This window comes from Peromyscus maniculatus, chromosome 3, assembly GCF_049852395.1.
Source record: "Peromyscus maniculatus bairdii isolate BWxNUB_F1_BW_parent chromosome 3, HU_Pman_BW_mat_3.1, whole genome shotgun sequence".
In the NCBI taxonomy this organism is placed as follows: Eukaryota; Metazoa; Chordata; class Mammalia; order Rodentia; family Cricetidae; genus Peromyscus; species Peromyscus maniculatus.
In genome coordinates, this window is record NC_134854.1 from 30,775,643 (window position 1) to 30,794,166 (window position 18,524).

The 18,524-nt window shown below is 35.7% G+C and overlaps 1 protein-coding gene and 1 long non-coding RNA gene across 2 annotated transcripts in view; one reads left to right on the top strand and one right to left on the bottom strand.

Annotated features, from left to right (window-relative positions):
* Sema3d (semaphorin 3D) overlaps positions 1-18,524 on the top strand; it is a 191,657-nt gene that overhangs the window by 35,558 nt on the left and 137,575 nt on the right. The gene's annotated exons all lie outside the window — the stretch shown is intronic.
* LOC121827889 (uncharacterized) lies at positions 1,164-1,527 on the bottom strand. The gene is made up of 2 exons (XR_013049721.1): positions 1,431-1,527; positions 1,164-1,331 (listed from the first exon to the last, which is right to left on the bottom strand). It is a non-coding gene; the product is annotated as an uncharacterized LOC121827889 (long non-coding RNA).

Sequence of the window (18,524 nt, forward strand, 5' to 3'; positions counted from 1 at the left end):
TTAAACAATCTAATATAAAGCTTAAGATTTTCTTGAATGCTTCAGTTAGTGTGATGAAAACAAAGGAAAAATGTTAATGCCCCAAACTGCAGTGCTACAAGACATTCTCTCTCTCTCTCTCTCTCTCTCTCTCTCTCTCTCTCTCTCTCTCTCTCTCTCTCTCTCTCTCTCTCTCTCTCTCACACACACACACACACACACACACACACACACACACGTTCATTCACACACATCAATTTTAAAGTCTCCCTTTATATTTCCAATAGAGAAACATATTCATATCTTAAGAGAACTTTTCTTAGTTATTTTATATTTTCTGAGATGAATTATTTTCCTTTTGTTAAGGCTATTACTATACTTTTGATTGCTTTGTTTTGTTTTAATCTTGGCATGATAAAAATATATTTTTCAAATTATATATACGAGCATAAACTTGGGAACATTTACTTTAGTTATCTTCAAGAATGAATAAAGGAATCAACATCCATGGCACTGGGCCAAAAGGAAAATTAGAAAAATTAAAAATGGTTTTAAATAACATTTTGTCACTAGGCGGTTTATCATCGAGTTTTTGCCAAACTCTGTGTGTTTAATGTTGTTTGCCTTTCCTGCTCACATCCTGAATTATTTGTGATGTGTTTGTGTGAGTGTCTGGAAACACAATTGTGATCAGAGTGCTATTTAAACATTATGTTGCTTAGCAATTAAAGAACATTCAAGATTCATAGTAAATTTTCATACATTATGAGTTAGTTAAGTAGTTTAAAACTTTAGAAACATTGTTTGATGAAATATTTTATTTGTCTCACATACATAATGAAAAGAATTTACAGGAATAAAAATAACAGTGTTCACCTAAGAGCAGTCAATGTAAGACAAGTCAGCCCTGGGCTCTTTCCAGTCGAGCTTAATTGTGGCACCACAATGAGGACATTGTTATCCCAGGTTTTACCTACCTGGTGCACTCATACATAAACACAGAGAGTTCCAACACAGAAAAGCCTAGTGACTGTAAACTTCGCCATAAATCTAGCATGGGCTGCAGAACACAGAAGCAGAACGAAGACATCAGAATGAGCATTAGAATTAGGTAGGAAGTTCACTAGTGTATTGTATACACAAAGTCTCCTTAGGGGTTGACTCAATGAGTGATGCGACCTGTGTGGACATTTCTCTTTTATTTGCACAAGGATGAAAAGGAAGGACTTAGGAAACCTTTAGAATGATTTCTCAGTTCCTAGAATTCAGCAGTTCAGTAATTTGCTTCCATGACATAAACAGGCCAACATGAAAGTACCAAATGGCTTAACAAATGTTGATGTCTTGGTAACCTATTGAAAAGCACAATTAATATTTTAATTAATTCTTAAATTATGATTTACTTATTAACAAGATGTTTGTGTCTGTGTTGACATGGTGCAGCTACTTACATTTTGGATCAGATAGAAGACTGTGAACCTCATGACCTGTTCAAATAGACCTCCAGGAAGTTCTTGGTTTTATTATTTCACCTGCTGAGAAGACACCTCCACATGGTTAGGATGACCTGAAAGCAATATGCTACTCACTGATGTAGAAACTGAGTTAGCCTGACCAGATCATGTAGTGTCTGACTGACCAATATCCAACTTTGCTTTTAACTTGAACACTTAAAATATCTCACTAGACACTAACAGAATCATTCATCACTGCTGAGGTGTCTTTTGCATCAGTTTTAGATTGATGATGTAGACTATTCACTGCTACTCTTACTTATAGTCCTGATTCTTAACTTGTGAAGCCAAAAGGCTCATGGCAGCAGAAGTACATGGGGAAGGAACACCGTAAAGCAACCATACAAGCCCCGAACCTTAATGTTGAATACTGGTATCTTTTAACTTTTCTGAGTCAAAATAAAACAAATGTTTCTCTGAATTATATAATATAATAATCTCTTACTCCAGGGTGGGTAGAGGTGAGGAGAGGATCTACAAGGAGTTGGGGGAAGGGAGACACATAATTCTAATACATATTGTATGAAATAGTGTATGAAAAAATTTCAATGAAAATTACATACACTAAAAAGAAACTTGACATCAACCTAGAAACAGTCTAGTCTAGAGGGGTGGTGCAGGGGTACAGTCATAATATCTTCAGACAATGGGAATTGTGATTTTAAGATTTAAACCAAATTTTCCCAAGTTTCTGCATTCATGGTTCACTCAGTTAGCTACCTTTGTTAGCAGTCAGTGTGACATGTATTCCACTGAAAGGAGGATTTACCTTCTCATTCCTGTATCCTAATGCATGACCTCGCTGTGCTCTAAAGAAGGAATTTTGAAAGAGTTTCCATTTTATCTAATTTTTACAATTCAGTAACCCACTTAGCTATATAAACATAGTTTCCCCTTAAAAACAAATATCTTATAGAAATGTGTATTTGCTCTCAGCTCAAGACCTTGGTGGATTTTCACCTAGATTAATAACAGAACTCAAATATGAGAGTCTTAAAACTAAGTAGTGTTTGTTATCTATTGCTTATTCAATAAACCATGATCACTAGGGACACATCACACCGAAAACTCGGAATAGAAGACTCAAGCAAGGTAAAGGGATGGACAGTCAAGAAAATCAACTGACTTTTAAGTATAAAGAAAATGATGGGATGGCAGAAAATTTCTGTATAAAAATTTCAAAATACTTCAGACAGTATACAATACTGCTAATTGTTACACTGATACTAACTCTCAGTGGCATTCTTGTGACTTTACATTCCAAGTCTGACATTCATTTCCCCATGTATTCATTCTAAAGTGCATTTACAATACCCCACCTTGCTTATACATGTCAGGATCACTAAATAGACCAAGCCATGATCTCAGTTACAATGGGACCCTAGCTAATTTTAACCACAGAGGTAGTTAGTTTCGTTTTAGTTTTTAAATTTAAATCTTTTTCACCCATCAGGCAGTAGATGACTGCGGTCATGGAACTCAGCACACAGGTCTGGAGAGATGGCTCGGTTTTCAAGAGCACTTGCTGCACTTGAAGAAGACCAACCACATTATGATTCCCAACACCAACTTGATGGCTCACAGACACCCTTAATTCACCCTCTATCGACTTCTGAGGGCACCAGGGACACACATAGTGCACATGTACACATGTATACATTCAGGGCAAGCATTCACACACATAAAATAGAACAGATCTTTCAACTGGAAAATATATATACATATATATATGTATATATATATGTATGTGTATATATATATATATATGCATACTATTACCAGGAAGGATTGTGTGTCTATGGTGTTGTGATATTTGTTAAAAGACTTCCCCAAATCTGTATCTATATAAATGAGCTTCATATGAATGAAGGGTCCCTGAGGTTAACAAGGACATATCTGTATTGTAAATCTCAGACTCATTCTTATGAATTCATATATAATACAACACTCAGAAAACAATCAATTAGGTGGTACATGGTGAATAAATAATGTATAGGAAATTGAAAAAAAACAAAGAGAATAACTCACATGAAAATTGAAAGATAATGGAAGAAAATTAATTTGCTTTCCAATTTTCATATAATTTGAATACCCAGATGTGAGAAATATGTATGTACATTGGTACATACATAAATATACATGGATGTTTGCATAATTCTGAACTGACTGATGCATTCTTTATTTCACAGTCATTGGAAAATATTTTCTGTGTAGCTGGAGGCACATTTATAGGTGATGTGTTTGCAGTTAGAAGCAGAGATGACTGTAGGTAGACATCCTCCTCCCTCAGGACCAGCACTGTGAGTGGGCAGTGTTCACACTGTGGTGTGATCCTCCTACCTCCTACTTCATCTGCACTGCTCTACCAGTGTGCTTCTCTGGGACTTCCTATTCCAGAGGCAAATCTTTTGAATTGCCCATAGCAGCATGCTGATCATCTAAGTACCTCCCATGATTTTATAGGTTGCTAACCATTCATGGAGTGTGGTAATTGTCATTAGAAAGTATCTGCAGTCTTCACTTTGCCATTTTCTACAAATGTACATTTTAATGGTTGCTTCTTATTTTACCCCTCTGTTTCTTTCATCTGATATCAGTCACTAGGCCAGTATTTTTTCCTTCAAAAATGTGACTAAATTTTTGTCAATATTATGGCATATTATTTTAAGCACACAGCTATTAAACAAGTTAAAATATTACTATATGTGAAATGTGATGCTGTGTGTAAATATGTATATGTGTGAATGTGCACATGCACACACAAACAGACACACACACACAGACATACAGTGAGCAAGTAAGGGAACAGAAAAAGAAATATGAGGAAGTTTAACTATTTCTAAAAAATGGTTTATTTTTATGTTTTTAAAATCCTCCAGAGTTTGTATTTGTGTAATAAATATCTTATTGTAAATGTCTTATACCCCCCTGCATATATTTTAATTATTAGATTACAATACATTTGTTGCTGCATACATTTCTATTGTTTTGCTTAGTGAGAAAAGTTACCTCACCATTTTCTGCTCCTCTCATTCTGGTCATTATAGAGTATTTTCAGTACTTCAGCTTTCTTATAAGGAACCTTTTAGTTAACAGCAATTTTTTCTTTGGTCATATAGCACTAACCTATAAAAATAAAAGTAGCCAGCCACTTATCATTAATAGAGTAGCAAGTATTGATTTTATATGATATTTAAATAATAAATATTAATACTTATTTTTATATACCAATACTAAAATACAAGATATGCCTATATCTGCCCCATGTTTCTATGCTGAGATTACCTATATCTGTCCCACAACAGGACATTTTCTGTCCCTGGGAGGAAGTTGAAGGATATTGGTGCCCTAATTTTTAATACTCAATATTGACCTTTAATTTACCATTTTATTATACTATATGAGTTAATATTTGATTTGGTTACTTAAACAGTTTAAATAATTTTAGTTTTAGTAAGTTTTGTATACAATATATTTTGATGCCATTCTCTCCCTGTCCCCAACTTGTCCCATATCTTTCCTACCTCTCTACCTATCAAAATTCATGTTCTCTCTCTCACAAAAAAACACAAAACATAAAATAAAATAAAACAAGAAAACAACAACAAAATACTTTTCATTTTGGTATGTAAACATTTGAAGCTTCTTTTAAACTTAAGTTTAAAGTGTACTCAACCTCTTCTTTTAATTTTAAATTTTACAAAACCTTCTATAGATCAGGAATGTCTTACCAAATCTAAACAGTCCAGGCTGGACATAAGAGCACTCTCCTCAGCGGGGACAGCCAAAGCATTACTTTATTGCCTACACCAAGCTGAAAAGTTCCCTTAGTCTCCGAGGAACCTCACCTCAGGTAAAACCAGATCCTTAGACTGGAAGCAGAGAGGAGTTTCAGGATAAACAAGTAGGAAATAGACTTGGGGTTTGTCAAATATTGAAAAAAAAATGGTGCTCAGCAAAGAATAAAGCTTGGGTGTGGGATTCTCAAAGAGCAGCTGCAATTGGTGTCTTAGGATCCATACATCATTTTGGTGCTTCTTCAATTAGATCTGAAAGGCTTACTAAGAAATGTTTTCTTCTTTGTTTCTTTTCCCTTCTCCTATAGGGTGGCTCCAGACATATATTCATGGGTGGGATTACAGTGTGACAAAGTCAGGAGCCACTTGGTTTGCAGGAGGAAATTAGACATGTCCTTTACTGTGAATGGCACTTCCAGCCAGATTTCTACACAATCTGGGGCTAACAGTTGGGAAGAGAAAAAGGCCTTCAGCAAGTGATAACTGTGTTGACATTCTTTATACTGCAGTGTCAAGAGTCTCCATACAGACTCTACCTGAGGGGATTCTCTTCTTCCCATGACTTCATAGTTTTCTAGTATACCTCAGCATAGCCTTATAATACAACTCGGCATCTGAAGGGATAAGGTGGTGGATTGCGAGTTTTAGGTCAAAATGAACTATACAGCAAGTTCCAATCTAGGTTACCTTGCATAGAAAATTCTTGTTTCAAACACACACACACACACACACACACACACACACACACACACACACACAAATGAAAAATAGCATTTGCATGAAGAAATGCTAAAATTAAAATTATAACTGAGGCTGAAAAAGGAAAATGACTGACTGATCGTTCCTTTCGAGGGATGGGGGATGGCTCAATGGATAACTGCTTGCTGCATAAGGATGAAGACCTGAGTTTGAAGATTCTCCAGCTGAAACCCCTGTGCTGATGGGCAGAGATGGGTTCATTCAAGGGGCCAACCTTGCCAGCCACTCTCACAGAAATGAAGCTGGGGTTCCGAGACAGACTCTCATGATGATGGTGATGGTGGTGGTGGTGGTGGTGGTGATGGTGATGATAATGATGATGATTATGATGAAACAATAGAGGAAGACACATACATGGTGTCTGCCTCAGGCCTCCATACATGTATACACAGGTGGTAACACCTGCATGCACGTTTTTTACACACACACACACACACACACACACACACACACACACACACGTACGTAAGCAATTGAACTAAAAATATAAATAAAGATAAAGTAAAATAAAAATGATAATTTAGATTCGTTACATGACTTAAGAGAAATATTTCTTTGATCTATGACTTTTTGCTTCTCATATTTTAAATTTAGTAAAACTTAAAATTACACATCTCACATTACATTTTAACAGGAAGTATGATAATATGTCATGTACTGTAGTATACTCTATTCCTACTGTGTATTTATGCTATTTATTTATTTTAATCTGTAGACATCTGCTTTTACTAGAGTTCTGATTTAATTATTATCATTTACTTTAGAGTTTATAGTTGGACGCTTCATTTGTGTGGTCTGCATGCTTATGGTCTCTCTGTCATTTCAGTTCCATTCCTAAATGCAAATTGTGTTCGATGGGTATGCAGAGGCAAGTCCTTGTCTTGTGACTCAGTGGTTCCTAAGATAAGCTTGCTGGAAATCATCTTTGCTTCATGCTAAAGGTGTGTGAGACAAGACTCAAAGAGAGAAAGAGTCATCTAGTTGATTAGAGTAGACAGGCTTTTGGTGTCACTTTTCTTAACCAAGGTGGCACTGTCTTAACTTCTGTCACTTCCCAAGAAAGACATCTCAGCCCATGGGTATGGTTCAGAAAGAAACATTCAGGAAAAGAATGTATAAGTTGTATATTTATTTTGAGAAACTATCACCCAGCCGAGATAGAGGGGTTAGTCTATTCACATCATCTTGTGTGTGGGAATCTTTCCAGTGAAAAAGCAAAGAAGCCATAAAATTAAAGAAAACATCTATGGAGCCCTCAGACACTCAAAAATGCCATCTCCTTTTCTTTTCTTCTGGAATCTCTCTTTCCGTGGAAACTCATTCTCAGATCTCTAAAATAAAACAAATATCAAAATCCTGTTTTTTCCTCCTTCTTTCTAAAATTCGCATGCATCTGCTCTTGAGGTTCAAGTTCAATGCAAATTGGGGGAAATGCTGCATTACCGTGGAGAATGATTAAATTAAAATGGGACCACCATGAACTGGGTTCCTTATTCCCTCGATGTGATCTGTGTCTTTTATAAATAAATTATGACATCTTTAGAAATTTTTTTGCTAAAGAGTTTAAAATATTGCTTTAGTTCCTAGTCTAGAGAAAGAAATTGGGACTTTAAAACAATCAAAGTCATATGAAATTAACTGTCTGATTCCAAAGTTACAGATAAAACTAAGCACTTCCAAAATTCTTTGCTAGAAAGATTTGATGCAAAAATCTGTTATATTAGTTAATAGAAAACAACTCCATAAAGTCCAATTGAATAAATAATTTATTTAATTTTTAAATGGAGGAGAAATTTACCCAGTAAATTATTTTTTTGGTGATACTGGTGTGTAATTGCTTAGAAAGTCTACCACACAACAAAACAACTCAAAGGTAATGTCAGCTTCTATAATCCTTACAGAACACATAGCTTTCTTTTTTACCTTTCCATCTTGTGGTAAGGGTTCACTATTAAATTTAAATAGTGTATGCTGAAACTCTGTTTAAATGTGTACTATGTATTCTTTTCCAATTTTCTTTCTTTGAGAGCAAAGTGCATTCCACACATCATAAATTAATACTGAGAAATCTGAATGTACCCCAATAGAGTCTCTCAGTGATGTCTGGAAAGCCAGGCCCTTGTTTATTCTGTGTGTGGCCACTTTGGTTATTAGTGGGGTAACACTGGCTGCCTTGCCCCAGATTTATGAGACTTGGCAAAGACCTTGAGAAAACAGAGCCCAGTTTGTCTCAGCAGAAAACATTATTAGATACTAAATAAACATTAATTTAGGTAAACTGGTTCTCCTCAGTCCAAAGGAACTCGTTCTTATTCAGATTTCACTCTGATGGATGAAAAGCCACATGAGGGAATTCGTTATAGAAACCACAAAGAAGGTCCATTTAAGTAATAGCTAAAGCTGTATCCCTAGGACACCTTCATGGTCCTTTCTGGAGAGCAGTGGTCCTCTGCCAGGGATGGCATGCATCATGTCCTTCTCCCATGGGGGAAAGATGAAGGAAACACTCCATCTTTTCAAAATAGCACAGAATACCCAATAGTGCAATGATTGATTTTCTCTGGATTCCAATGAATCTTTGATAAATGAAGCATATTGTGCATTTAATTAACATTTGGTTCTGAAATAGATTATGGACTGTGACAATTTTGAGATTGAACATGAGGAGGTTAAAGCACTCCAAAAAGTAACTTGAACTCTCTCATCAAGAAGTGAATGTCATAAAAAAGATGGGAAAGTGAGTGGCTGATGTGTGCATTAAGTTAAAAAGAGAGAGAGTTGCTGCAAGGACATTATGCCATATCGCGTTGGATCCTGGGCTGGAAAAACCAGCTGTGAAAAACATTTTGAGATCATCTTGAAAATTAATGTAGATGAATTATTAAATAATAAAATAGTTAATAATAATAAAAATTAATTTAAGCAGGTTATTAATTATAATGTTCATTCAATTACTACTGTAAAATGCTGCTGTAAAATATATCTACATTTATGCATGTATAAGTGAAAACTCCAGAAAAGATACAGAAAAATTGCACAGCAACAATTTAAACTGGACAATGGATGAAAATATATCTTTATTTTCTTCCTTTTGTGTGCCTGTAATTTTAACCCCTCAGATTCAGATTTGCTTAGAAGTATCAAACTTGTTTCCAAACAATATGAAACTGATCAACATTACTTCTTTTCTTTGTTGTAATGGCTCTCAATGAATCTCGAATTATTTTTAGGGTACCAAAAATACAAACCTTTCTCTGAATGAATGACTATTCTAAGTCTTCACTATGACTAATAATTCTATACAGTTATTCATTATTAGGACATTCCCATGAGGGAACCAGAGGAAATTTGGTTTAAATGGATTTTGCTGTTAACAGGGAGTCCTTGGTAATTAAAACTGGTTGATAATGCACCTGCTTTGCATGCTATAAGCTATGCATTAGAGGAAATAAATATTAGATGTCAGAGTCAGGAAATAAGAACTAAGAACTCTGCTGTAACCTGTCAGAGAGGAGGTGCTGTGGTTGCTGAGTGTGATGGATCTTTTCCATTTTGTGTGTAACACTCATTAACATTACATCTTACACTTTTTGATATAACCTGACAGTTTTGTTTTCTATTCCTTACTTACTGCTCTGTAAATTGTATTCGATTTCTCCTCATGGGCTCCTTGTGATGTCTACAATACTGAGAATGGGTTGGAGCAGTTAAAAGATGCCCAGTTAATATTTTTTCAAATGGTACATAAATGAATTAGCATTCACAGTACTGGTTTAATACTTAACCTTTAAAAAGTTTGCATTTATTTATTTGTTTGTTTAAGATGGTTGTGGCACCACAACTCCTGTGTAGAGAGATCATGGGACACCTTCTTCGAGGTGGTTCTCTCCTTCTATGCCTAGAGTCCTGGAAACTGAACTCTCACCCTCAGTGGCAAGCACTTATACCTGCTGAGTCATAGCTCTTGCCCTGTTTCCTTAACAATAATAGCTCTGGTAAAGTGAATACTTTTACTCACACTGAAAAAATAATAAAAAACTGTTCCTATGAGAATGAATTTTGCCTATGCTAATACTTTCATATGCATATTTAAAAATTATAGGGTATTCATTAACATTATAATAATATACTGATTGACTGACATTATTTGCAAGATACTAGTTTATCTGATTTTACTTGCTTTGATGTTTCTTGTTTTTCTGCTATCCAAATATAGTTTTTAACCTTCATCCATAGAAAAAAGCAAGTGTTGATTAGGTACATGTGCTATTTTATTTTGGGCATAGTTGTTTGTTAAAAATACTGCTTGTCATTTAGGATGTATATATTAGTTCACAGAAGATAATACAATAATACCTCAGAAATCTGAAGATGACAGTTTCCTATTTCTAAAACTCTGAAATCAGTGATACCATTAATCAATGACATGTCATAGTTTCACTAATATCCTCTTCTCAGTAAATGTAAATTGATGATGATGTGTACTAATATGGTATCTTACATTAAATGTAAAAAGATATAATACATAACATGAATTTGATTTTTTGGAATTACTTTTGGAATGATTAAGAGCTTTTTCTTTAAAAACTGCAGTAATAATACTTTATCAAAAGAAATAAATATAGATTAGTGACATTAATTTTAAGATGTTTAAGATTTAAATTTAAAGCATTTAATGACATAATTGGATCTTTATTTTTTTAAATGGTATGATAGATATTTATCTGAATAGGAATTGGTACTTTTGAGTAATCTATAATTCTTAATACTGATCACAGACAGTAATCAATGCTAACATCAAATACTACTTGTATATTAATAACAATAAACACATTGAATAAGTTAAGTTTATCACTTCATTTTCCTCCTTGGATCTCCTATGAATGCAGTGCACCACACATACCTGATCACTTCCTCCATCACCAGCAGCTCTTCTGGGTCTCGGTCATTGGTGTTTGCTCTGCTTTTTAACCTTTGCATAATGGATTGCATCAAGATCATTCTTGTTATTATTCTTTCAACTTCCTGGACCCCTTCTCCTGGCAGCCTCACCTCATCTGTCCTCATGCTTCCTTAGGGCTGATTACTACCAAAGTTAGGCATCTAGTTTGGCTGGTGTCCTTTTGTTCAACTTTTAATTTAGCTGCCTTCTCAATACTTTCAACAGGATATCCAGTTGATAGATAAAGTATATCTAAAATCTCAGATCTTAGTCCTCCATCTATCTCCTCTTAACTGGTCCTCCATGAGAAGCCTGGGTCTGAATTCTCTATTAATAGTGTCAATTCTGTCTTTATATCATGTAGAATCTGCCCTTTACTTTTGCCTCATCTGTAATTAATGCTGCTTTATCTACCATGTAAGGAACTTCTCTAGATCTTTATTCCAGCCTAATGTCTTAGTTAAGTCTTTCTCTAGAAAGACTTGTGCGAAACTAAAACTTAAGCAAAAACAGTCCTGAGACTCTTTGCACAGCTTTACACATAGCTCTTGTCACAATTTGGATATGTGATTTGCTTACTATGTGATCTCTATATTGTTTAAGGAAGCAGTACTGGAGTGGGGAACATTGTTTCTATGTTTTATCTTCAGCATCTATCTAGAAGAGTCTCTATTACACTTTGAATTACACACACACACACACACACACACACACACACACACACACACACACTTGAATGAATTTAGAACTGCCAATATTCCTTTCACTGAAACTATTTCTTTTATGATATTTTCTTTCATTTATAACTTCTTTTTTTTTTGTAAAATTTATTATGTGGCCCATGCAGGATCTAAGGGTCATAAACTATGTATTTTGTTTCCTGTATCCCAAAGCTCATGAAAACTCCATACAAAGTATTTGTGTATATCTTTGTTCAGGACATATTTTAGAATATTTCTATAAAATGAATTTGAAGATGATTAGTTTTTATTAGGTTGGATATTTTCTTAGAAATTTAACTGTTTACAAAAATCTCATAAGTGATAGTGATTACAAAATAACCTCATCACAGTTTTCTATATGGAATTCTGCACAGAATCAGGCTTCAGTCATCATGATGCTAGATTTAAAAACTGACAGCCATGAAATGCGTCTGTGTTCTGCAGGTGTACCCTTCCTGTCTGAACTTCTAATCAGTTCTGAGCTGATTATCACTATCAGATTTTTTTATCTGCTCTTGGTATCCACTTATTACTTAGTGTTCTATCTATAGCACTATTATTCACATTGCTATTTGAGCACATGCCTGTTAAAGACAGAATATCATTTCTAGTTTGAAGGTGAGACGGAAACAGAGCACTTTATTAGGTAGTGTTGAAATATGTTTGGTCAAGAGGGATCAGAGTTTGCAAAGATTAATCTAATGTGCTAAATCATATTCTCTGATCTATTGAAAGGCATTGAAACTCTACATTGTAGTAATTGGAAGACAAACATTTGTGTAAGGTTGCCTTCCTGTAGTGGAATACCTGAGAAAATCCAATTAACAGATGGAAAGATTTACTTTGGCTCAGAGTTTCAGATTTCACTTCATGGTCAGTTGGTTCAGTTGTTTTGGGGCCTACAGTGGAACAACACATGGTGGCCTTGGCCCAGAGGATCTCCTTACATAATGGCAACCTGAAAAGCAAAGGAAGAAGAGGGTCTGGAGTCTCATATTCCTTTAAGAGTATGTTCCATGTGCCTACCTCCCTTTACATAGGCTGTATGTACTAAGGGCTGCATTACCTCCCACCTGCATCACAGAATCCCAGAGACTAATGCTTCAACACCTGGCATTGGGCAGCGTCTGTAGACCCAGAAAGCATAGTGTTTGGTGGCGTACTGTATTGCTAATGTTTTTATTGCACGTTTAAAAGAAGAAAGAGGGTTACAAAATGTACACGAAATTTAAAGATAGCTAATATGGAAATATCCATTTTGTGTGCTATTAAGGACACTACAAAATACAAAGCTCAGTTGAGGTGCCAAAGAATAGACACTGAGAAACTGTCTCAGGAAACCAAAATAAATAAATAAGTTTAAAAATTACATATTTACTAGCCAAGTGGTGTTGGTACACACTAATCCCAGCACTTAGGTAGCAGAGGCAGGTGAAGTCTCTGTGAGTTTGAAGCCACCCTGGTCTACAGAGCAAGTTCCAGAACAGCCAGGAGTAGACAGAGAAACCCTGTCTCAATGAAGAAACAAACAAAAAAAAAACAAAGAGAGAAGGAGGAGGAGAAGAGGAAGACAAGAAAAGGAAGAAGAGGAAGAAATAGAATATGAAGGAGAAGAAGAAGAAGAAAGAGAAGGAGAAGAAGGAAAAGGAGGAGGAGGAGAAGAAGGAGGAGGAGGAGGAGGAGGAGGAGAAGAAGAAGAAGAGAGGGAAGAAGGAGGAGGAGAAGAAGAAGGAGAAGAAGAGAAAGAAGAAGAAAGACATCATGGGGTAAATCAGTGAATCTATTCTTCACTCAGAGTCTTTTTTTTTTCAATACAACAAAGATCTTTCTTTATGTAGGAACAATGCTTCAACAACAGAATGATTTTCTTGGACACAGGGAATTAAATTTTGGTTTAGAAGTGAAATTATTTAAACTGTCCACCAATTTGAAATGTTGACTCTGTTCTGTTCACAGCTGTTTGTTAGCTCCCAAACAAGTACAGTGGCATCTCAGACTACAGTGGAGCCAGGCGGCTTCTGTGCAGTCCTACTGTGTGCATCCATCCATGACTAAAGTAACTGGTTCCAAGGTCACCAAGCTGAAGTGTTTTTTTAAGCAATCAATGTCTCATAAAAGCAATAAAGTGATTAAGACTTGATAGGGATGATCTTTAACCATTTAGTTAATTTAAATGGTAACAATATGGTCCCTGTTCTGAGTTCCTCAGAGCCTCTGACTCAGCTACTGCATAACCACAGTTGAATCACAGACATCTTGTTCTCTTTACAGCCTTCTTGAATGGGGAACAAATGGGAATGGACACAAGCAATTTAATTTTTGAAAGTGTCGAGTGCAGTTCACACATCACTTAGAATTCATGAAAACTTATTGATTTTTACCAACTCTGTGGGAGAAAAATATAGCATCTATGATATGCTCTGCTCTAATTTGGGACTAGTTCATTCCTGACATGAAGGAGAGGGATGTTCTGAAAGGTAATATATAATTTTGCCACATTCCTACCTCTTTCATAATAATATAAGTGGAAAAAATTGCAGATATTCCTTTCCAAAGAAAGGTTATTTGCAATATGAAAAATAAGTTTGTATCTTTTGCTATGATTTCATAATTTCACTTGGTCTATATATTACCAAAAAAAGCAATTGTTCAGTAGACGAGCATGTAAATCAGAAGTGTCTTGCTAAACATATGTTTTTGGTTGGTTATGATCCTTTGGAAGATCTTAGATTAATGAATTCATTTGAAAGGATTTATTTTTGTCTTTTGTAGAGTTATTATGAATAATTTTAGTTTACTCTTCAACAATGCCATGTACATATAGAGCACATTTTGGTGATATTCGTCTCCCCGACCCTCCTTTATCCCCATCCCATGTCCACCTACGTCCTAACTCATCAACCTCATTCCCATTTTCAGTGTTTCTCTTTTATTTTTCTTTTTACTATGTGACTCTCCGAGTTTAACCACGCCTGGCAAAATTGGCAGAGGTGTGGAGCTCTCTACGGAAGCATGAATAACTCTTAGCTATATCTCCAAAGACAATGACTCCCTCTCCTTCAGTAGTCCCCACCTTCCAATAGCTCCCCCAAGTAGGGCTGGGGGAGCTGATGGTGCTAATGGAGCTCTTCCTCCATCTATGACTGTATGTTTATAGGCTCAACTGTGGGCAGACAACTGCAGTTTCTGTGAGTTCATGAGTTCATGGTCATGTTACACCCAGAAGACAGCATTTCAGGTCTTTGATTTCTATCATACATAAACCACATTGTTTATATAATACATAAATTACATTGTTTCTATCTGTTGTTCCTCAGTGTTCCCTGAGCATTTAAAGCTTTAAAGCTCATGCCTCAACAGTAGCTTGTTCTCGTTACCTTCACCATCCAGGAAACTCTGTACTCACCATCGTTCACTGCAAAGAGAAGCTCCTTTGACCAAGACTGATAATATAGCCAGTCTATGGTTATAAGGATAAATGTTTAGATGACAATTGACAACATATCCATTTAGTAACTAGGAGTTTCCTTTTCCAATTTCAAAACAAGCATGCTCATTTTATTACACTAGAGAGACGTCTCAGTGGTTACAAGACTTACTGCTTCTGCAGAGGGCCTGGGTTTGATTCCAGTACACAGACAGTGCTTCATAACCATCTGTAACTCCAGTTCTGTGGGATTTCACACCCTCTTCTGACCTCCACGGGCATCAGGAATGCACATGCCACACATTCAGGCAGAGCACTCATCACACAATATCATTTTGTAGCTAAAAATCTTAGGAAATAGATAATATGCAGTGGAAAATGGTTTCAGCAATGCTCAGAAACTTGAAAAATATGAGACTTTTCATTCATTCCTCAATAGGTTCTATTGTTCATAACGCAAAAGCTCTCAGAACAATTCCTTCTCATCATTAATTATAGTTTATCAAGTTTTTGTAATCAATTTTGATGTTACCAGGTAATTAAAGAAGATCATATTTTAAAGAAATTTCCTATATCTTTCTATTTCTGTGAAGTTTAGTGTTTACTGAGTCAGAAGAGTGGATGCTTGTTATGTCTCCATGTTATTATTTGGTGATTTCTTTACATTAGTTAACTTTTTGTTTTGAGCTTAGTAATCTTCTATGAGCTATTTGAAGTAAATAAAAGAAAATGTACACTTTTGATTTTGTCCAAGTATCATCTAAATATTTTGGTGAGGTAAGAGGTGCCTAAAAGTCAAGTTTATATTAAGACTTGTGGTTTAGTGTTCTTAGTGGATTTCTGAGTGTGCAAGCAAGTAGGTCTCTTACTCTTGTGTCTTCTCTTCGGCTCTTTATTTTGATTGATTTTTTTCTTGTCCAAGTTGTGATAATTTCTGCTTTATCTGATTGTATTTTATTTTGTCATATGTTTTAAAAAAATGAATGAATTAATGAAAACCTGACCATGAGGATAAGGTTAACAACTGAACTGTTGCTCATACATTCTAGCAGAGTGAAAAACAGTGTTCTACAATGGAATGACACTAGGATTCAACCACAGCAGAGTCCTCATGTTCAGGAGCAGTTGACCTTTTCTGTATTATGTTCTCCACAGTTATTTGTGCTGTTATTTGGCTGCTGTTTGATGGTTTTTTTCTTGCATGTGGGTGGGTGGGGGTATTAATTTTGTTTTCTTAACTTGGTGGGTTTTGTTGTTGTATTGGGCTTTTGATTTTTGAGAAAGAAAAAAGTTGTGTGGGTATGGATGGGGAGATGATCTAGAAGGACACACACACACACACACACACACACACACACACACACACACACAAAGTCAATTTTTTAAAAAAAGGAATAGATTAGGCCAGGTGGTGGTGATGCATGCCTTTAGTTCCAGCACATGGGAGGAAGATGGAGGTGAGGTCGGCCTGGGCTACAGAGTGAGTTCCAGGAAAGGTGCCAAAGCTACACAGAGAAACCCTGTCTCGAAAAACCAAAAATAAATAAATGTATTAATTAATTAAAAGGAATAGATTAGGCCTGAGATTTGTTAGTTAAGGACAGTTGATGTTAAAACTAATCCCAACTTAGAAACTTAAAAATAAAGATAGCTGATGCATAGGGGGAAAAAAGACTCAAGATACATGCAGCTTTATTTGATCTAGTTAGGTCCCCAGATGCATGTTGTAACTAAGAGCATTCTAAGTTAAAAATGTATTTAGTATATTTATCCTGCCTAATAGCCCAGCACAGCTTGGTAACATAGCTCGAGGTAGTGCATTGCTTCTTCGCCTCTGGGATTGGTGGTGGACAGGCAGCTGGTGCTTGCTGCCACTGCCCAGCATAGGGAAACAGGATCATGCCACAGACTGTTCATCTGGGTAAAGATCCAAATCCCAAACCAATGCACCTTTCTACTGAATGCTTAACACACGCATGTTAAAAAGTCAAAACTTGAGAAATCCTAACTGAAAACATCACAAGTTGAAGATCACTTATGAGAATTTTCCTAAATTATTGTAGTAAAGAAACTTTACTATAGTCTCAACAAAGACTGAACCAGTGCTTTGACCTGAAACTTATCCAGAAATGCTTTTTGGATGAGATTTGATCAGGGAGAGTAGAACATCCCCACAGGGAGAAAGAAATGAACATGATTTGGATGGCATGCATTCACTGACCATTTTGTCTGGAACAAGGAGTGCAGGGTGAAGAACAGAGAGAAAGCCATTTATGTAGTTAAAGAAAGAACTTGGATTTCAAGTTGAGGAGTTTATATTTCAAATTAGAAATGCCATTTGGAAAGAAAATACTTAAAATATCTGCAACTTGTAAGCACTCCTTGGATTCATGTATTTAGGCACAGTCCAGAATATCAACTGCCCTAACCTACATATAAGAACACATCTCAGCCCCAGGCCTGCCTTTGAAAATGGAGGAGCGAGTGACAGCAAGCTGTGTACATTGTTAAAGGTGACAATTTTGATAAAGAGCTTACTTTCCCTCACCATCCTTCCTGAGGTGTGCATGTGTATGCACAATTGTGAGTTGCCTCTTTGACAAAGACATTTTATAATAAGTCAGAGCAGGTTTTCTGTAAATCCCTGTACTTGTTCTAGTAATATCTATCTCAAAGAGAGTGAAGCTGAGTTGAAAAATTAACCTCTTAAAAATCTTTATGGCTAGTATATATTAATCATCAAATAATTACTATGTTTTCTACATAGTAGCCATGTGATGTTGATGGTATGTGCCTGCATAACACATTTGTATAGATGCTCCCCAACACTGGTAGTTAATCACATGCCCCAGACTCACACACATGCCTTGTATGAATTAAAGTCAGGCCTTCAGCAACGCCTTCAATCTCTTAACCCAATGCTCTTTCACCACAGCATACATGATACTTGCTTGTGTATCATTTTGTCTGTAATAAAATCAGACCCGAGAACTTCACATACATTCAAAAGTCATGTTGTAACAAGATCAAGTTGTGTGACAATAAAAACCAATACAGAGAACTGTCTCCCAATACAGAGAACAGAACTATTTCTGTTCCCGGTTAATATAAAATTTTTAGCAGCAGTAAAGTATAACTGACTTTCTAACCAGAATGATTTTATTTTTCATCCTATTTGAGAGAAAAACACACAGCATAATTGACCTAAACTCATATAGTCATAAAAATACAATTTGTAGATTATAAATTCTCTAAAAATGTTACTTTCTAAATTTTCAGTATAGTGATTGGTAAGTTGAGATGGATGATTTTTATTAAAATATGCTCATTTTAAGTGAATTATATCTAACAGTTTGAAAATCCAAGTTCTGTGATTCCTGACTA